This window comes from Leptosomus discolor, unplaced genomic scaffold, assembly GCF_034619465.1.
Source record: "Leptosomus discolor isolate bLepDis1 unplaced genomic scaffold, bLepDis1.hap2 HAP2_SCAFFOLD_82, whole genome shotgun sequence".
Lineage (NCBI taxonomy): Eukaryota > Metazoa > Chordata > Aves > Leptosomiformes > Leptosomidae > Leptosomus > Leptosomus discolor.
The window spans coordinates 278,141-298,313 of NW_028237936.1; the positions used below are offsets into that span (position 1 = coordinate 278,141).

The 20,173-nt window shown below is 53.0% G+C and overlaps 1 pseudogene; it reads right to left on the reverse strand.

Moving 5' to 3' along the window:
• Positions 1-20,057, reverse strand: part of LOC147412343 (axonemal central pair apparatus protein HYDIN-like) — a 65,006-nt pseudogene extending 44,949 nt beyond the window's left edge.
• Positions 20,058-20,173: the final 116 nt, after the last annotated feature.

Sequence of the window (20,173 nt, forward strand, 5' to 3'; positions counted from 1 at the left end):
TCAGCACGAGCACAGCTCTTCTCTGATGGTGTTTACCCTCTGCTAGCAAGAGCCAGACCGAGTAAATAAAAGCTCTTGTACCAGCCGCTATGGAAGACGAGTGAAGTGCCCACACTCTCAGCAGGGCTGGCAGCTCCTGTCACAGCACATCAGTGGCTCCCAGGCTGGTGTCGAGGGGCCTGGCCCCTTATTAATAATCCCAACCAAACATCTCCTGCCTGGGCGGTTACACCAAGGGTGCACAAGCCTTTCCAGACTCATGCTGACCTGAAAACAGACATCCCTGGAAACACAGGAGTAGAGACTAGGACGAGACTTAGGGAAGAAGGTGTTGCCGGGAAGGGCACCTCCTCTCCGGGCTTCCAGAAGGTCTGTCCAAGCCCCGGGCTGGGCTCACACCAGCCGGGTTGAGAGCATATGCAAGCAGACAGCAACACGGCTCCGGGTGACAGGACACAGCTGCAGCTTTCCCTGGCTCACGCTCTGCACGCAGGGCTGGACCCTCGGCTCCCCGCTCCCCTCCCCGTTGCAGGGACAAGCTGCTGAGTGGGACAGATCCTGCCACTCGGTTCCCTGAACCCTCACTCCAGCACACAACACAGCGCAGCGAGAGCGAGCCCCGCCGAGCTGCCAGCACCGATGGTGCTGTTACATCGCTGACTGCGCGGGCCCAGGCAGAGCTGTGTTTGTAGGAGCTCGCGGGAAGAGGGTGTCCGTGTGTCCTCCCTTGTGGGGGCCAGCGTGAGGAGGTGTGAAAGCCATTTGGCTTCCCCTTCCCGTTGCAACAGAGGGACATAGCTAGGATGGCTGCTCCAGCCCAGACATCCACGCCGGACTGAAGCTGGGCTGGCGGGATGCTGCAAACTCCTCCCCGCCCTGTTCCAGCCCTGCTGCTTCCTGGCCCCCTCGCTGCCCCACAAAGCTGCCGCAGAGCAGTGAGGCTGGAGGAGGGAGGGAGCGGTACTGGGGCTGTCAGGATTTCTGGCAAAAGAGCTTCATGCCCGAGCAAGGAAGCGTTTAGGTCTCGCCTGGCTAGTGCTGGCAGAGGGCAGGCAGTGTTGGTTACAGGCAGGAGCAAATCCCATCCATCACACAGCCCCGTGAGGTGACCCTCAACAGGGCCTGAACCTTCCGGCTCCGGTGCCAGCACCAGCAGAGCGCTCAGCAGCTGGGGCCCAGGGAGGCACCGGAGCAGTCGAGCCTCCCGCTGGCAGTTGCTGTGTGACGGCAGGGCCACCCGCCAGCAGAGGCCATTAAGGGAGTCGATTAGGACTGTGCCCACTTGGCCTACTCTGCCCCCAGCAGCCATTGCTTACAGCCCTGCCTCTCTCCTGGCGGCTTTTGTGGGGTTTGGTTGGTTTTCCTTTTGTTTTCTCCCTTTTTCCGCTACAACCCTCTCCTGGGCAGCCTGACACAGGGCCAGGGTTAATCATTTGTACCACCTCCGTACTCACCGCGCTGGGCACGACCAGGGGCACGCCGGGCAGAGGGCTCTCTGCGGTGGCTGCGCTAGGGTTTGGCACCACGTAGGTGAATCCCACCTTCCCGCTGTTCTGCAGGGTGACCTCCGCTTCGGTGACTTTGTTAAACATCTAAAGAGAGGACGGAGGAGTGGGAGGCTGAAGACACGGCCTGATACTGGGGATCTCCTGCTTTCATTGGGGTGAGAGCGAATGAACACAACACAGGAGAGAAGCAGAGACTGAGGAGGTTCAGGCACTTGACTCTCCCTGGTTGACATGGGGAACCCACAGCCACAGGGGGCCTCTGAGCCCTACACAGGAACAAACACTTCTGGCAGCATGCAGAGGGGCAATGCCAACCCCATGAAGATCAGTAAAAAGGAACCAAAGAGGATACAAGTTCTCTGCCCTTTAAGGTGTCATCTGACGCCCACCTGAACCAAAGGAGGTGGCATCAAGACACTGCAGAAGAAAAGGCACCCACATACAAGTACTTGCGGAGCTTGCAGCGACAGCAAAAGGGGAGACAGTGCAACACATGCATGGGCCAACAGCTGGAAACATCCGGGGGGTTGTAACTGAAGAGAAGTGGGGACTATTCTGGGACACGCTCTCCAGCTACAGTGACTGGGAAGCCCAAGTTAACTTCCTCCCTGGTTCATTCTGTTGATTAATCAAAAGCATTGAAAGAAAGCATCTCCTGGGACCTCAGGCTTTAGGAGTGGATCAGCAGATGAATGCCTCTGGGCACGTCCCTCTGGAGATCACCCCTGGGATCCTGCCTGCCTCATGAAGCAGCATTAGTTACCTTGAAGAGGAGCAATTCCCAGCTTTGGGGAGGGTGGAGATAGCCATTAAAAACCAGCTTGGAGGAAGGACGTACCACTCAAAGGTTGTACTTCCAAGGCACAGAGCCAAAACAAAAAAGAAGCTGGGAAGGGGAAGTGAGCCCTAGGCCTAGGTGGGCAGCAATCCGCCAGTGATGGTCTCAAGACCAGGACCTTGGCCAAGAGAAGCGCGCAGTACCTGCAGCCCGCAGTCAATCTCTGCGGTGTCTAGGAGGTAGTTGATGACCGAAGCCTCCCCGCTCAGCGCCACCTTGTAGGTCGGGCCTCCCTCCACCCTGCACAGCGCCATGACACGGGCAACGATGTTTGCGTGGCCGAAGAAGGTGAATGTGACCCGCTGGCTCTCGCCTGGCTGCAGCACGCCGTACAGCGGCAGGATGTCGAACACCTGGAGGGAGGGGAGGAGAGATCGAGATGTCGAGCATGGAAATTGATGCGGAAGAGCAGCCACAGCTTGGAGCAAAGTACAGACATGGCTGGAAGGGCCTCTTCCTCAACACAGGCAAAATCATCCGAACCTCATCCTGCATCCGTTCCACTTACCAGTGGAGGGACCATGGGAACAATCTTCTCCCATACTCCCTAATTAATACACTACATTAAAGTAATTTGGGACGTCTCCTGGCAGCAAGAAATTCTCTCCACTGCAGAACTTGCCTTTAAAACCACCTTTTACTGCCTTTAGAAAACCATGAGATTCGGAGGTGAGAGCCCCTGGGGCCAGGGGCAGGACTGCAGCCCACCTCATCTGACTCCTGATGCTTTTCACTCTCTCCCAGTTGCACGCTGCTCTCTCTCAAGACGCTACAGCAAAGCTACTGCAGAAATTTCCCGTCAACCACTTGATTAGTAGCAAGATGAACAACGCCCTCCGTAGCTGCTGCGCAGGTGACACCCTCGGTCAGCCCCACGACATGTCCCGCGTGGCCTCTCCAACGACCAGTTGCTTCAGCGGTGCTGTGCAAGGTGCTTGGAGGGCTGTGAGGCTGTTCCGTGAGCGGCGCTGAGGGCCACCAGTGGGAGTGGCGGCTACATAACTGCTTGCCACACTGGAAACACGGAAGCAATACAGATTCCCACTTACCTCCTCCATTCCCAAGGGCAGGGGCTCTGCCTCCACCAACGGCATCAGTTTCTTGATCCCCACCAGGCTCTGAGGCTCCGCAGCACCTGATGGCAGCATCTGGAAAACAAGCGTCATGGGCTGTAGCATGCAGCTGGCTGGTCTGGGTGAGACCTCTCTGCTGCAAGCTCCACCACCTCATCAAGCCAGGAGCAGCTGAGATGGGACCTGGGTGCAAATCAAGTACGGGTCTGTCCATGCCATCAGCTGGGTATGGGTCAAGTCCACCCACAGATGACACACGGGCTCCATCTGCGCTTCCTACGCACAAGCTGCACGAGGAAGCTGGAGGCACCCAGCACTCAGTCCTGGCAAAGACCTCAAGGCCATTTTGCACCCTCACGCCAGCCCAGCTTTGGTCACTCCTGCCCAAGGACACACTGAGAATCCCCCACGTGGACAGGTCAGGTTCTCCACGACAAACACAGGAACACAGCTGCAAGGGAGAAGTATCAAAATCAGGAAAATAAGTCCTTGGCACAACCATCCAATTTCAGATAGTGCTTAAGTTTCATCTCGCACACTCATTGCTGCTGGAGGGCTGAGGATCTCCCCTGGGTCATTCTTCTCGAACGACACCTTCCTGAAGAAGGCAGCCAAGATGTTTTTCTGTCTTGCAGCAGCTGAGAGCTGGTGTTTAACCTCAGAGATGTCATTTTGCAAAAGCAACCTTGTTCCTGGGCTTCTGAGCCCTATTTATAAACGAGGGCTTTGTGATGGCTCTTGAAGTTTAAGAACCCCTGCTTCAAGAAGTGCTTTGGGCTGGGGCCTTGACATCGGCAGAATCTGCAAGAATATTTACGGGACTTCCTTAGACCTAATCAGAGGCTACATCTCCCCAGCAGATAAAACACTGGGGAGGGCTGAGATTTCTCATGCTTCAATGCTCTTTCTGTCGTCTCCACATTTTCCAACCCAACAAAGCTTTGCCAAGTGCGTATTCCCAAAGATGCTACCCCACATCTTTCCTAGGCCTATGGTCTCCCACCACCCCAGAGGTGTTGTGTGGATATTGCCTTGATGCAGTGACACAAGCAGATGAAGCTGCAATCCAGATGCATCCCTTGAAAGAATTCTGGATCCCACTAAGCCATATCCACTTGAATTTCCCTGGTTTATTTGTGCACATCTGGCAACAAAGCAGGAAATCAAGATGATTTCATACTTCTATCTGAAAACATTCAGCCACACTATTCTTGATGCTTACAGGGTATCATTTCTCCTATGTCAGAAAAAACGTGCAGAGCTATAACGTCAAAATGACTGATATTTGGATGTAAGCAGGTACAACCCCTCTGCTTGAACTTAGTGCCGACACTGGCACTTTCAGAACCTCCTGTGCTTTCTTACATCCTTTTTTATTGCCCCAGGAGCAGCCTCTGCCCCACACGATGCAGAACAAGGTGGCAGTACTTGGCACAGCTTGATACAGGAAGGAAACTGGAAGCCTTCACATCACAACACAGATAAAAGCCTCATTTTACATGGTAAAAAAAAAAAAAAAAAAAACAAACAACAAACCACCCTGAAAAAAAATCCCAAACTCAACATAGGTCAGTAGGATCTGACTGGGCTTCTCCAAGCAAAACTACTCCATTTCTCCCTCCCTAGCAGCCCCGTGTCCAGCTGCTGGCCCTGCTGCCCAGCCCGCTCTCAGGGTACGCAACAGCGGGGCAGCAGAAAGGGAGGTTGGCACGAGCACGGCTTGTCAGTGGAAGCTGGGGAGGCAACGCAAGCGGCAGGTGTACAGGAAAACGTACCTTCGCTTCTGGGGAGTGGTCTGCATCTGCTGGCTCTCGGGCAGGATCCCCCACTGCTCCCAGGGCTTTGGCTGGCTCCTCCACACCTCCACCATTGGAGCTGCTCTCTGCAGACGCTGAGCGCTCTGACCAGGCTCTCTCCTCCTTCGGTGGTTGGGGTTTGACGAAAAATTTAGGTGTTGGAGGACTGAACCTGGAAAATAATGTCATTTTGATCACGGACTTGCAGTGGGAGGGAGGGGAGCCTGCACAGACCCCCCAGCAGGATGGGGCTCCTGGGCGGGCACTGGTGGTGTGAGCTCAGCAATGGGTCTGACCCAGCAGAAACCAGCATGGAGCAGGTCAACGCTTGGGGCTGCCCAGGGATGACGCTGGTATAGCGGTGGTGCAGGCAGCTGGTTGCAAGGAGAAATGGAAGAGGACAGCGGTGAACACCTTGTGGAGAGGTAAAAAACACAGCAGGAAAGGAAGAGACACTCAAACCGTGCAAAAAGCTGAGACAGAGACCCAAAGGGGCAGATCCGGACAGCGATGAGCTAGTGCAGAGCCACCAGTGCCCTCCTGAAAGCACCCACGGCCATGGACTGGGCCTCCCCCGCCCAGCAGGCCAAAGCGACAGATTCTGCAGCTCTCCTCGGCATTTATCCTGAATATTGCCCCTGACAACGACCCGCAGCTTCAGGTCGGTACCAGCAAGCGGATCCCCGTGGCTTTCTCCAAGCACCATCCGGCAGGAGCAGGGATGGAGCCCGCAGCCCACTGTGCCCCAACCCTGACAGAGCCCAGCACTGCCCAGGGGCGCCCACAGAGCCCCGCACGGGACACCCTCGCACACACAAGGCAACGTGGAAAGACACATCGAGCAGCTCCAGGCAGAGACTCACAGTGAAACAGCCCGTTGACCCCTGATGAGCACCAAAGCAGCAGCGATCAGCACTTTGGGGAAGGAAGCTCTGGTCAGTTTTAACCCATACATGATGACAAGATGTAGCTCCCTGCTGGGCTGCAGGTATTCCCTGGTCACAAAACAACAGCTCTAACTGCACCTCGAGCTAAAAGGGCAGCAGCTCTGCTGAAATTAGGTTATAGCCCATGTGGCACTTGCCGATGGCGCAATTCCCTCCCCAGCAGTTTCTAAACACAAACCATTTGAGGACCAATGTGGCAAATGATTCAAGCAAAGCAGTTCAAACTCAGCTCTGTTCCTTCCTAAAACAAGCTGTTCATAGCCTGCCCAACATCTGCCAGTAAAAGTAAATGGTTTCACATTTTCAAACATTCCCAGGTGACTCAGGTTACATTCCCTGGTGCACATCACAGCAGGCACTCACAGTAACTCTGTTTGTATTTCTAACGCCAAATGGATGGACACACTCGAACCTTGCCTGCCTGGCACCGTGCCTATCTGCAAGTGTTCCCCCCCCAGCCAAACAAGGCAGATGTTCTACAGCAACCTGGCTGCTTCATTCCCAGCTGGGAATTCGGTGCCTTCAATGATGTGCTCCCAAATGAGGATTTCTCTTTAGCTTTGTAGCTAATTATTTAAGGCTGGTTTTCATGTTTGGATTAGAGGCTCTGCTCTTCCTAACCTGAGAGGTCCCACCTGACTTGTCCTTCCTGCAGCTGCACACAAGAACAAGGCTTGGCCCAGCTGAGCTCCTCTGCAGCCTTCCCTGTGCCTGCTGCTGGGACCCCCCAGGGGACCCCGAGCAAGACCTCGGCACCGTCCCCGTGGAAAATCAAAGCAGGACTGGAGGGGACGAAGGCGTTCGCTTGCCCCTGCAGAGCGTCGCCTGTCTCCTGGGCAGCTACAAGGTCAGCAGAACAGCAGTTCTTCACGCTGTGGCTGTTTTCAGGGATGAAGAGATGGGCCAGCTGGATGGGAGAGGATTTTTTTTTTTTAAACATTTAACAGAGTTCATCACAGCATGGAGAGGCTCCTCACCTAGAGCACGGGGAGCTGGGGCTGCGGGCAAAGAAACGATTTGGGAACCAAAACACTGGCTTTGGCCACTTGGCTTTGAGAGGAGCAGCAAGCATCGCTTCTGCTCCACACTGGGATAGTCTCCTGCCTCCTCAGTGATACAACAGGAAAACAGAGCACTGGCACATGCCGGGCAGATCCCACCCTTTCTGAAAAAGACATTTGTGATGATGTTTTGGGAAACAATCTCCCTGACTGGTGCTCTCCTTGTCTGCCTTAAACCAGCCAGTAAGCAGCAAGGGATCTGAAATCCACCCAAACCCCACACTGTCCAGCCACCACCCCAATACCAGCCTCTCGAGGGGAAAGAGCGGCTGTACAGAAGGACAAGCATCAGTTTCGCTGTCTTGTGAGTGTCCAGCCTTACGCAGGACAAAATCCCTGTTCTCTGCAAGGGTTTTTGCTGCAAATCCCTGTCTCGGCAGCAGCCAGCTCAGGGCTGATGATGGCACCGGCAGGAAAGCTGGGCTTTCCATCACCTCTGCACTAGGAGGCTCCTTGGACTAGAAGGAATCAGCACAAAACTCCCCAGTGCACATTTACACCCCAAAACATGTGACCATTTGGCACCTGGACTCAAATTTGGCTTGAGCCTCTTCTCCTAAGAGTTTACAGATTTCTCAGCCACCCTGTGAAGACAGGGATGCACCAGGAAAGAGCACAGCGCTCCTACAGATGGCACTCTTGGGCAGGACAATGCCAGTGCGTTCGGATGAATTTCCCCCTAGGGAAAGCTGTTTGGTGCACAGCTTGCAGGAAGCAGGAAAAGAATGACGGCTGAGAAACAGCTGGAGAAGTTAGAGAGAAGAGAGGTCTGGAAAATTATGTCACCTTACTCATTCATCATTGCCACATGCAGTGACAGCAGGACAGCAAACCAGCAGGAGTAAACAGCCCATCCTGCCACCCAGATTTCATCCAATGGCTTCCCTGCTCAGTGCTCCACCAAAAAGATGAGCGGAAGCAACAGCAGCAGTTCCCCAGTTGATACTCTCGCTCTGCCTCAGCCAGGCTACGACAACGAGCAGCTCCCACAAACACCACCACCGCAAAAATCCACATTTTGTCTCAAAGAGTAAAGCTCTGCAGAGGTGGGCCTGGAGCTGCAGCCTCCTGCCCAGAGGGAATTAAAGCACCAGCCATCCAAGCAGCACAGGCGGAACGGCATTTCTAGGGAGAAGGACGCTGTTGGCAGTGCAAGCGCACCTCGGGTTCCCGCTGCGTCCTTGGGCAATGAAGATGGTCAGAAAGCAACGAGAGAAGGCGGCTGCTCCCCAGGTTTGTCAGCTGAACACCACTGGCAGAGCAAGAAGTCACCTGCCAGGGAGACAGCCAGCTGCCTGACGGCACCTTGGGTGGGATGCGCAGTGCTTTTCACCCAAGCAGCGCTTTCCCCTTTGCCTCCCCTACCCTCAATCTGCTCCTCCAACCCCCCAGGGGCTGCTCCCCAGTCCACTGAGGCAAATGACAGCTCTCAGGGTCTGTCACCCTTGTGCAAAGGAGGAGGCTGAGCCTCAGAAAACCCAAATGCAATAGTCAAAGCGATTCCCATGCGGCTGTTCTGGACTCCAACCTCCATTGCAATGGCCTGGGTAAAAGTCCTCCAGGCGCATGACAGCATAACCAGTGGTCAGAAGCTCTGGGGCAGCAGAAGCCGTCTCAACCGTGCAGTCATCAACCAGAAGGTGCCATGCCCAGGCCTGGGCAGGCTGGCTGACTTGCCAGCAAGCCAGCTGGGAAAAGAGCAGCACCATGCTGGAAGAGGCACAGAGATGGAGGGTGCATGGTGATGGTCACCATGCTGAAGGTGAAGGCGGAGAAGGAAGAAGCTTGCAGACATGTTACAAATAGGACATCATCACCCCCCAACCTCTGTCCTAATAAAGCACCACTGGGCCCCACCCAGTATCCAGGCTCACGTCTTTCATACAGACTTGCTGACAACATGTGCTCGCTTACGCCTGGCTCCAAACCCCTCCTTGGCAATCATTTTAGTTACTTTTCCGCCTGTCTGGGTGGAACAGGGAGCAAATTTCCGTCTCGCCCTCGCTTCAGCTCCCCACTGTCTCTGTTCACAAGTACACAGCCTCGCCATCAGCCGTTCAGGGCAGCCGGACTGCCACCTCAGAGGCGAAGCCTGCCTGGCACCCAGTCCTTGCTCCAAGATACTTCACCTCTGAGAAATAAGAGGCCACTTCTCTGTTACACCAAGCAAACCGCTTCCCTGCTGCTGCCAAACCACACACAGTCCTGCTCCTCCTTCCCTGCCCATCTCCCTCCACCTGCTTTTGCAGACTTTCCTTTCAGGGTCTGTTCTGGAAGGTGCCATGCATCAAGGGCCACGCTAAAGCCTGCTTGGTAAGACCTAGCTGTGCATGGGCTACCCGAGTGCCCAGGTCTTCTCCCCCAAGCCCTCCTCATAGCCACAGCTAATCTCCAGTTCCCAATAGGTCATCTCCTCTGAGCCAAATCCCAATTCCCTAAACAAAACTCTTTATTGATGATCTCTATTATTCATAATAGCAGCACTTCAAGGCACAATAGTTAACTTTGCTCGGTTTCCTGGGGCATTATGGAAAACCCATTTGCTACTGTAATTAAAATTGCCCAGACAACTTTTGTACTATGCAGAGAGGCCACAGCGGGAGGAACTGCTAGAAATGTGTTTATAGGTGTGCTCCAGCACGACTGCAAGATCGCTCTCAGGCTTGGAAACCACGGACTTACTCTGGATGGCCCTGGGGATTCCCAAGTATGTCCAGACAAGTGCTCCCACCAACATCTACAGCTGTACCTACAGCCGCAGCAGAACCTGCCCCTTCACTGTAAAACACTAAGTAGCTGTTTTGTGAACGTGACGTGCAATTCGACAGACAAAAACTCACTTCACCGAGGTGGCGCTTGCCTCAGGCCACAAAGGTCTGAGAAAGCAGCTTTCCACACCAGCTTTCCCTCTCAGGGAACCAGCACAGGGGCTACAGCAAAGCAGCAGCAAGAGACTGGGACAGCAGCACATCATTCTGGTGGCAGTGCCTGTGTAGGCTCTTAGCATGAGGTGACAACACACAGGGTCGGCAGGGAAGGACACGAGGTCATGCTCTATATCTGCGTGTCCAAGTGCCTAAGCACAGCTTTGTAGCTCCAGAAAAAGAGCAGGACTCTGGGTCATGGGCTATGTGAGAAGCGTTGGCAGTGTTTTACAGTCCCAGCTTGGCTGCAGAACGTTGTCTGCTTCCAAGAGTCACACCGGTGGAGATCAACTCTCCCCCGAGCATCTAGCCTGACCACAGCCCATAGGTGTTATTTCCACAAGGGAGAGTTGAAAGCGATTTGTCACATCCCAGGCAAACAGCCTTGGGCTTCGCAAGTTACAACCAGGAGATCAGGAAGAATTGCTTCAAGGAGAGAGCGAAGGTGCACGTACCTCATCTGCCTCACGTGGCCGTCTGGCAGGAACGACCAGTGGTACCGGACGAGAAGCGGGCTGCAGTTGGTCATCTCGACGTAACGCACATCTTCAGTGTCATTCAAGATGCAGCCAAAGTCCAGGGCCACAGTCTGGATACGGAGATTCGGGAAGCAGACTTCTCCCCAAACGGTGACCAGCTCCTCACAAGGATGCTCAAGGAACTTGATCTTCAGAACCTTCTCCACTACCCAGATACTCAAGTCTTCTTCATAAGCAGGGTTAAACCTGATAGACAGATGAAGTTCCTCCCTTATCTCCAGCTTGATGGGCTGTAAGGAGATGAAGAGTATTAACCAGCAGGGTGATGAAGTCCCAGGGTCTGATAGCACAAAACACGCCAATGTTCAAAGTGTGACCCCCAGCTCAGGCTTCTCAGTTCATCTCTTATTTTCTGCACAGTGTGCGCCTGACCGCAAGCACCATGAGACTCTCGTCTGAGACTCTCTCAGGCTCACGTCACTGTGCTCTGCACTAATACAAGAGGGAAATAAATATTGTTCTACTGAGTTCTGGACCCACAGAAGCTATACACTAAATACACAACCAGATCAGCACTCTGGCACGCCAGGGCCTTTTGCCCTGCCTCTAGAGGAACTCCTTCACCTCACAGCACAAGTGACACAGCGTCGCTGCCTCGCCCTTGCAGGGGCTACTCACTGGCACAGCACAGAAGTGGCGGCCATGCCCACAACAACACGTGTTTAGCAGAGTCCATGTCCAACAGCTTCTACTGACAGTGGGGCAGGTGCCAGGCAGCAGCTGGAGAAGCGTCCTCAGCCTTCCTGAAAGCAGGGCTGCCCTTGGAGAGCAAGCTGCTCTGGAGGTTATCTGAGGACGGCTGCTGGAGAGCTGGGATGGTTTCCAGCAGACACCTTTACCACATGGCTTGCCCAGACCTCGCTGTCTGTTCCCTTCTCATGTCTCAGAGCCAGGACGAATCTTCCCAATTCAGGTATATTTTGTTTCCTTCAGCAGCTCATTTCAAACCTGATTTAGTTCAGGCGAGTCTACTGCTGACTCTAAGGAATAAATTTGTCTGCTAGAGGACCTCCCCCCACAAACGCACCACCACGTTCCTCCCTCTGCAAACGCCCCCAGCAGGAAGGTCGGTGGCTGCTCACCTGAACGTCTGCAGGGAGGGGCTGCTGGTCCACCTCGCAGATTAAGAAGGGTTGCCCTAAGGCCAGGACAATGCTGAGCGGCAGGGAGGAGACGTTTTTTAAAGAGAGGCTTGTACTGAAGAGTCAGGACAACATTGGGTTGCTACAGAAACAGGAGACAAGGGAAAAATAACCTGAAGTGGCCATGGATCTCCTTCCCCTTCCGATGCATTTCAAAGTTTTCAACCTCAAAGGTGCATACATCTCTCTTTACTATTTTTATTAGTTTCTACCCTTCAAGAAGGTTCTTCTCTAAGTATATCGGATGTTTTTCATGTTCAGAAACCACAGCATCCCCCAGGGGACAGGGAAACAGTCTTGCATACAGACGAGGGAACAGGACGCTGAGAGGAGGCAGCTGCCTGAACAAGATCAAAACCAGAAAGTGAACCCAGACCGTTTGTCTCCAGTTTTGTATGCTCTCTTGGGCACAATGGCACAAGACGATCTTCACTCACAGACAGTCATTTCTTACAACCTTATCGGTTCTAGTAGCCTCACAAAAGCAGTGATGTTAGTCAGAGGAGAAAAGCAAGCAGGATTTGGCCCATAGTGGAGAGCCTGCAGTAGCCCAAGGTTAGCTTTGAACACTTCAAGGCACATACAGCCAGCTAGAAACCTCTACAGTCCGCTTGCAACGTGTCTCCTGCTGCCCCTGCTACAGCGACAAGGTGTCTGTAGCCTCAAAGCTAAGCTCAACCTAAGCTATTTCTTCCTGTTTATGCATTGCTCTGGGCTTCCTGCATGGTTTACATAAACTGAACAGTGTTTGGGAAACCAGTTCTGGATGTCCTGATATCAAACAGCTGCAGTGTCACAGCACTTGAAAAATCGGAGCGCGTGGCATCAAGCAGACCACAGGCAAGACATCAGGGGTGGCTGAGAAGCTTCTTATTAAAAGCTGAACTGCCTGCTCACAGGAATTCATGCTTCTCTGAAAGCCTGGGAACCAGAGAAGAGACCTGAAAACACAGGAACTAAATAATGAAATATCTTCTCTTTTTTGACACCTCATGGGAGAGGAAAAGATGATGCAGGAGTCAGGATCAGAAGACCAAAGGGCACCTGCTTTGCGTTGGTGTTATCATCACTGCAGCTGAAGGACATCTGCAGGTCCTTTGAAGAAAGTAAGGCTTGGGGAAATGCAAAGAGCTACCATCCATACCAACAGCAGAGAAGGCAAAGAGGGACAAGGGATGACAGTTTTGCCTCATCAGACTGAGGAGCTGACAGGAATCTCAGTCTGTCTCAGCTTCCCTACAGAATCGGTGTTAAGACATCACCGTGCCCCCGAGGATCCTCAAAAACCTCCCCTTTATACCAAGTACAGAAACTGGTGGCTCTCTAGAAGTGGCCATGATCCCCGCCATGATCTCTGAGCAGCTGTAATCTCAGTTTTACTTTGGTGAAGTTAAGAAAACCAGTCCCATCTCTAAAAACAACCTCACTTACTTTACAAAGCACCTCAGAAAGGGCAGGAGGGGGTTTAGCATCTCTCAGCTGCAGCGATCTGCTCTCCCACCTGCAGCCCCAGCATTCGAGGTAGCTGTGCAAAGCCCACGCTGTTCTTGTGGGTCCCCACACATCATCTCACCCCGTGCCCTTGGCTCAGCAGCTCAATTCTGTTTCCACATCAAGAAGGGCAGAACAGAGCTACTGAGACTGTCCCCGACCCCAGAGGAGCAAAATGACGATCTCAGGGCTAACGGCAAAAGCTTCATCCCGCTCAAACCAACAGCCAAAGCCCCATGGACTTGGAGAAGCTGCTTAACTTCCTCCTTTGAACACCAGCACACACGCCCCACAGGCTTCCAGTCCTCAGCCATGCTACTGAATGCCAGGATGCAACCCAGAGACTTACCTTCTCCATCCGGAAGGCGATTTCTCTGGAGGACAGTTGCAGAACGGGAGCAACAAACTCACACGTGACATCCACTTGCATTATCTGTGCCTTCCCTGCCTCGCTCCCCACGACGGCGTGACACAGCAGTTGCTCCTTCACCACCTGCAGCAAGAGTCACGCATCACCCAGAGGGTCCAGAAAACACCCTGCATTTGCTGGCCACCCAGCCACGGGCCGTGTTACTGCCACACAGTTACAGTCCCTGGTCTCCTCAATTGCCCCCTTTTCTCTTTGTGCAGCGTCCTATTTATTCTGCCCTCAAACGCCCGTAATGCTACACCCCAACAGCCACAAACGGCACTCGCGAGTGACGTGTTGCCTACAGCTGTGATAACCCCTGCCCCAAAGGATTATTGGTTTGGTTTGTCCTGTTGCCAAGCATAAGGCTTACAGAAAGCTGTAGGAACTAATTAGAAAAAAGTCTGGAACTATATTAAGAGAAAGAGGTGACAGAAGGGCCAACGGCAGCAAACCCTCCTTGGAAGCCGAGTGGAAAGCATCCTTGGGAAAAAAAAATCAGTCCAATAGCCAGCCAGCCTTCAGGTAAAGGGATCACTCCTTCCTAGGACGTACTGCGCCCTCCTAGAGCCGGTTTTAAAAGAAGTCTCCCCAGGAAAGACTTGTCTTGCACTTTACATAAAAACCCTCTGCTTAAGTGGGATGCTTTTGCATTCAAGACTTTTTCCTGATTTCTCATGGTTTCACTTCCTCAAAGTCTTCCCTTCATTCCTCACTCTTCCCTCTGGTACAACACCACAACATAGCTCCTCCTCAGAGCCTACAGACTTCAAAATAATCTGTGTTGCATGTGCAATGCAGGGAGTTGGGCTTCTGGCCAACCTGCAGAGTATTAAGTTCTCAAGGCCTCAGGAAGGTGGAAAGTCTGCTCCCATGGTCTTGGCTTTGACTGCAGGAGCCAGGTAGCCACAGCTGAGCTCACAGATCCCCTTTTGGCCTTCCAGGCAAGACACCCTCACCAGTGCCCTGATCACTTTATTTTCTTTCTGGTACCTTTTTCCCCTCTTCAGCAAAACCTCTGGGCTCAGAACTGCACAGGGACAGTCCCATCGCAGGCACCCAGGGGAGTAATCAAGTCTGCCTCAAGCTACCCCTAAGGTAACTCTTTAAGACACCTTTCAAAACACCAGTATCAGCAGAAGCTTAATGCAGATTTATCTCACATTTGCTTAAACATCTGTGCCCAGTGGTCCTGAAGCCAGGGAATGCACACGAGGGTCAGCTGGCAGCTTCTCCGCAGAGCTGGGTTCCCCTGGGAAGAAGGGCACCCAGGGACCCTGCTGACATGTTCCCCTCTGAGCTGCCACCCAAGGGTGCTGCAAGACCCGACTGCCCTTGGGACACTGGGGCAGGCTCTTACGGAAATATTGTCAAAAGTCAAACTGTCAACTATAATGATCCCTGGGCACTGTTTCCCATGTGGACGAACGCCACTCCGATCATGAGAGCTGACACCCTGTGTTCGTTTTTCTCCTCCAGGACTCAGCGCTGGACAAGCCCTCTGCCCACGTTTGTCTACAGAGGAAAAATGATGCTGCTCCCAGACACTCCCTCCCTTCGCAGGTGGTTTTACTCACTGCTCCCCCAGATACATTACTTGGCAGTTTTTAATTTACTTTCTGCCTGTATTCATCGTCTCAGTGAACTTACTTTCTCTGCCCTCCTTTCCTGCCTCAGCACACAACACCTTGTAACCTGCCATTGGCCCCTGAAGCAGCAATACTTCCTTCAGCCCGCGTTCTGCTATCAGCAAATTGGGTTTATGGTAGCTATGGCAACACAAAAAAGCCTTAGCAACTGACAGTGGCCAGCAAGGAAAGCCACTGGGGCTGCCACGGTAACTTGTGGCCTTAAAACAGTTTCTTGAAAGCACTTGCTCATTTTCGCAGGCAAATGTCAAGGGGCCGCAGAAGAAGTCCCAGGGGAGGTGATCTGATGGGGAAGGGACAGCCCTCGTGAGGGACCTCACCTGGGGAGTGCTGGAGGAGCCTTCCAGCATCATCTCCACGGTCTTGCCCGGCATCAGCTCTGCCCTCAGCGGTCGAAGCTTAAACACAGGGCAGGCAGGCTGGGGCCTCTGGGAGGAGCTGCTGCCCTTGGCCTTACTGCTGGCAGGGGGGCGATCACGCTGGCGAAACGGGGCAAAACCTTCCGTTGTCCAGTAGAGCTGATGGGTGCATCGCCCTTTGTTCGTTATCTTGAAGCGGTAACGACAGGGATCCAGGCTAGGAGAGAAGCAGAGAGGGAAAACGTCACGGGAGCTGCTGTCTCCCAGCGGCTGCCCCGCTTCAGCACCCTGACGGCGTTCTCTGACGGCACGCTCAGCAATAAAATCACCTCCAAAAAGGCTGACCCAGATCAAAGCTTCAGCAAACGTCAGACCTTGGCTGCCCCTAAGTTTATCACCATCCAGCAGCTGGTCTCTCTGCCTACAGCAAGGAAAAGCTTCCTGAAGATCACCACCTCAGTTGCTGTGGACAGAGCATCACCAGCCTTTGGTGCTCAATAATCAGAGCATTTCTCCAAGGTGCTTCCTGCAGCTCTCACTGCATCGGATGCTCAGCTGGCCTTGTCCTGGCTGCACGGGGATGGAGGAACAGCTTCATTGCCATCTCACCTCCCCCTGGGGAGCTGCTGCCTCAGGTGGCTTCCTTTGAAGATACTATTGGGAAGCTGCAGGGTGTATGGACTCATCTGGTGACCTGGGCACCACTGGCCTCGCTGGTGAGGCCCCTGCCCTGGCACCCATGTTAGCCCTCTCATCCCCCCACCCCTCAGGGAGCATCCAACTCTCATCGCCCCCAACACAGCACCCTTTGCCTGAACGGTGCAGCTGGTTTCGTGTTTTAGGAACACAAAAGCACTATGAGAACACACCATCAACAGAAGCTTCCCCAGTACGAACACAGCAGCAGGACCGGGTCTAGCTGCTGAGGGGGAATGAAGCAACAACAAGGGATGAATAACTGGAGCCGATATAAGCCAAAATGGATATTCAATGGAAATTGATTCCTTCAGATAGAGAAACACTAATTGCAGGCTAGTCTGGAGCAATTCTTTTACCCTCTATAAATCTGAGCACAGCCAGGAAATGTTTCTGGAACAGCGACTGGGGTTTTTTGAAAGGTACAGAATATGAGGCTGACAAAACGCCTGTCTGCCACAAGCAGCTAAATACAAACACAGAAGTGACAGCACAGAACAAACTAGTCTTTGAAACAGACTGGTAAAAATGATGTGTACCAGCTCAGTATGAAATGGTTTATGTTGCGGACAGCAACAGCTAAAAGTTTGGAGAAGCTTTGGGTAGATGCAGAATTTGTGGCTCTGGGAAAGCCCAACTTATCTGAGGTGTTACCTGGGTCCCATCTCAGCTCATCCAGTGGCAGCTCCACAGCCAACAGCGATGGCAACAACTCCAAACCCAGTATGCAGGCGAAGACATGAAGGGTGGCAGAAGACAATGGCACTGATCCCATTGACATTGTCCCCTCTGTTGTGTAGCAAATTTGTGGCTGCACAGAGCACAGCACCACCCTCCCTGCAACGTCCCTGCTTATGTGGATGGCTTGTGGGTGCATATTTAGCCCCCTCCCCAAATCTATCCTAAACGCTTAAGGTAGGATTAACCTCTCCTTTCTACCCCAAAATTTCAGTATCAGAGCACTGTGGACCCTCTTTGCAGCCAGGGAAAGGAACAGACACTGAGAAGACCATTCTTCTCATCCCAAGAGGTCTCCAACACAAGGCAAACAGCACTTTGAAAAGCCTTATTTTTCTCTCATTTATAAGAACGTGCGCAGTTTCAGACACAGGCATTAAGATCGGTGAATCCCCTCCTTCGAGCGAAGCTCTTTCAATTAACACTCCCAATTTATCCCACCCAACCTCAGCGGGCTTCTCCCCCTCTCCCTTTCAGAGCTGGTCCTGCAGCCACCTCACCTGCCTGTGCCTCGGGCTGCTGCTGCGGTGCAGGCAGCCAGGAAAGCCAGCAGGAGAAACGAGGGAAGGGCGACTGCGTCTGATAAAGAGCAGCCTGGCAGGGGAGCTGGGAAAGAGGAGTGAACTGAAGCATAATGCAGGGCAAAGAAATTCTGCTGCTCCTCCAGGACTGCTGGGCAGAAGGGAAACAAAACAGCACCATTCATTTAGCTGAGGGGTTGGTAACGAGCTACCCACCAAGGTTTGCTGTTGTGGCGAGATGCTACTCCATAGCGAATGGAAAAGCAAGCAATGCTATTGCAAAGGGAAATAGGTTTATACTTGTAATGTAGCATTTTCCAGCTGGAGGCTTCTGGGACCTGCTGTTTTCCTCCAAATCTTTATTTGGTAGAGTGAGAAAACAAATGGTTTATAACTAAAGACAATTCAGTGACAATTGAGCAACTGCTTTCCATCTGGATGGCTTTTGAGGGTATCTAAGAACTTTCAAGTGGCCATCAAATGTCTCTAAAGGAATCCCTGGGGCTTCAGTGAAACAGAGCCAGGACCTTGAGCACTAAAGAACCAGCCTGAAGGACTACAGCCAAACTCCTCCTTGCTGAGCCCACGGGAGAAGTGGGAGCTGAGAGATACCCTACCTGAAGTGCGGTCCCAAGTTGAGCTCCGGAGCAAATCGTTCGTCGGTGACAATCGTGGTGCCGATGCCAACAGCCCGGACAGGGATGACGTAGGTACAGCTGATCTCGATGTACAGGTTCACCTTGTCCTTGAACTTCTCAGTGTCGTCCAAGCTTGCTATGACAGCCACAGACAACTCTGCCTCGGAGGGGATCACTCCTTTACTGGGTTCAATCCTCCAGCATGAGCATTTGCCAGACTGTAAGACAGGGCAAACAGGATGGAAACCAGGGAGCCTGGGGGAGGGCAGGAAAAGGAAAGACCAAAGATACGAGGGTAAAAACCACAAAGGCTTAATTTTACCGTGTCTGGAAACAGCAGCTATGCAGGAGCTTATACAGCCTCTATTTTACCTTCCTTTAATAGACTCACTTCACTAACCCAGTTTTGCCCAACCCAAGGGATGCTCATCCTCAAAGAGTTATTCCCCCTCCAGCCTCTCTTTTGGAGTGTGCGACAAGAGAAGCTGCTTTCTCTCTCCTGGCTTCCCGACAACAGTGGCCGCGTTTGGAAAATCCAGCTCTAAGTGTTTACAGCAGGGCAGTAAAGTCATAAGCACAAAGAAAACTGCAAGAAGTGCCCTGTGGACACGGCCCCGGCTTCCCAAGCACTCTCCTCCTCGGGTTTCTCTTGGACCTCCCTCTACAAATGGGGCAATAAGGGTGCTGGACCCCCAGCCCATCTAAAACCACAGTCACAGGGAGCAAGCTTGCTCGCAGAAGAGAAGCTGCATGCAATGCACCTTGTCCAGCACGAAATGCACCAGGGCCTAGATGTACGCCTTCCAAGTGTCCATCACTGTGCTGATGGTACCTGCACCCCACAGTTCAGTGCTGGGTTTGGGACGACAGGCACTACTCACCTAAAACTCTGCAGTATTGTAACAGAAGGGGGCTTTCCTTTTTTTTTTTTTTTTAATAGAAACCAACACTGTGCTTGGAGGCCTGACACAAGCCAAGCAAGGCTAGATCCAGGTGAAGTCCGCTTGAGTTTCCATCTGTCAGGCTGGCAGCACTGAGCTTTAACAGGACACCAGCCAGCCCGAGGGAGAGAAGCATCAGGAAACCAAGCAGCACTCCAACCAAAGTCATGGGAAGCATTTTAAATAACCCCCTCAGAACAACCTCTGTTAACAAGGGTAAGACAAGCTGGAGGCCAGGGAAGCAACAGCCCGGTGAGCACTCAGCGTCCCCGCAGTATGTGTAGGTGCCTGAGCTACGGCGTCTCCTTAGGCTGGCTGTGCCCAGCACGGAGAGCAGGTCAGGTCTGCACGCCTGCATCCCAGGATGGAGCACGCCAAAGGCATCAAAAGGATTCCAGGCGCTGGCAAAACTGATAAACCCAGCTCCATTTAATTTGTCCTCTAGAGCTGCAAAAGAAAGTCTTAGGTAAGAATGGGATGGAGGAAGGCAGTTGGCACAGGGTGAACACTCACTGACCACACAGGATCCCACCAACCCTCTTCTGCTGTTCCTGCATCCCACCCGTAGCTGATCGCCAGGCCTCGGAGGCAGCCACTGCGCTGCCATCGGCCCAGGGCCACCCAGCAAACACGTTCCTACCGAGCTGCTGGGCGGGAGGTTCTCACTGACATCAATGTACAACTCTTCCTCTGATTCAGGCTGAGACAGGGTAGCTCGCTTGAAAAGGAGACCTGACAGCTCTGCTCCAGAGGTGAAGCTGCAAGTCTGCTCTCTGACAAAGCTCATTTATCAAAGCTTGGCCACAAGCCGGGCAGTAAATTGTACCCAAGAAGCTATTACTGAGGAACAATGACAGGCTGTCTCGATGGAGCCAGACTCTGAATCTCCCAGAGTGGCCCAGC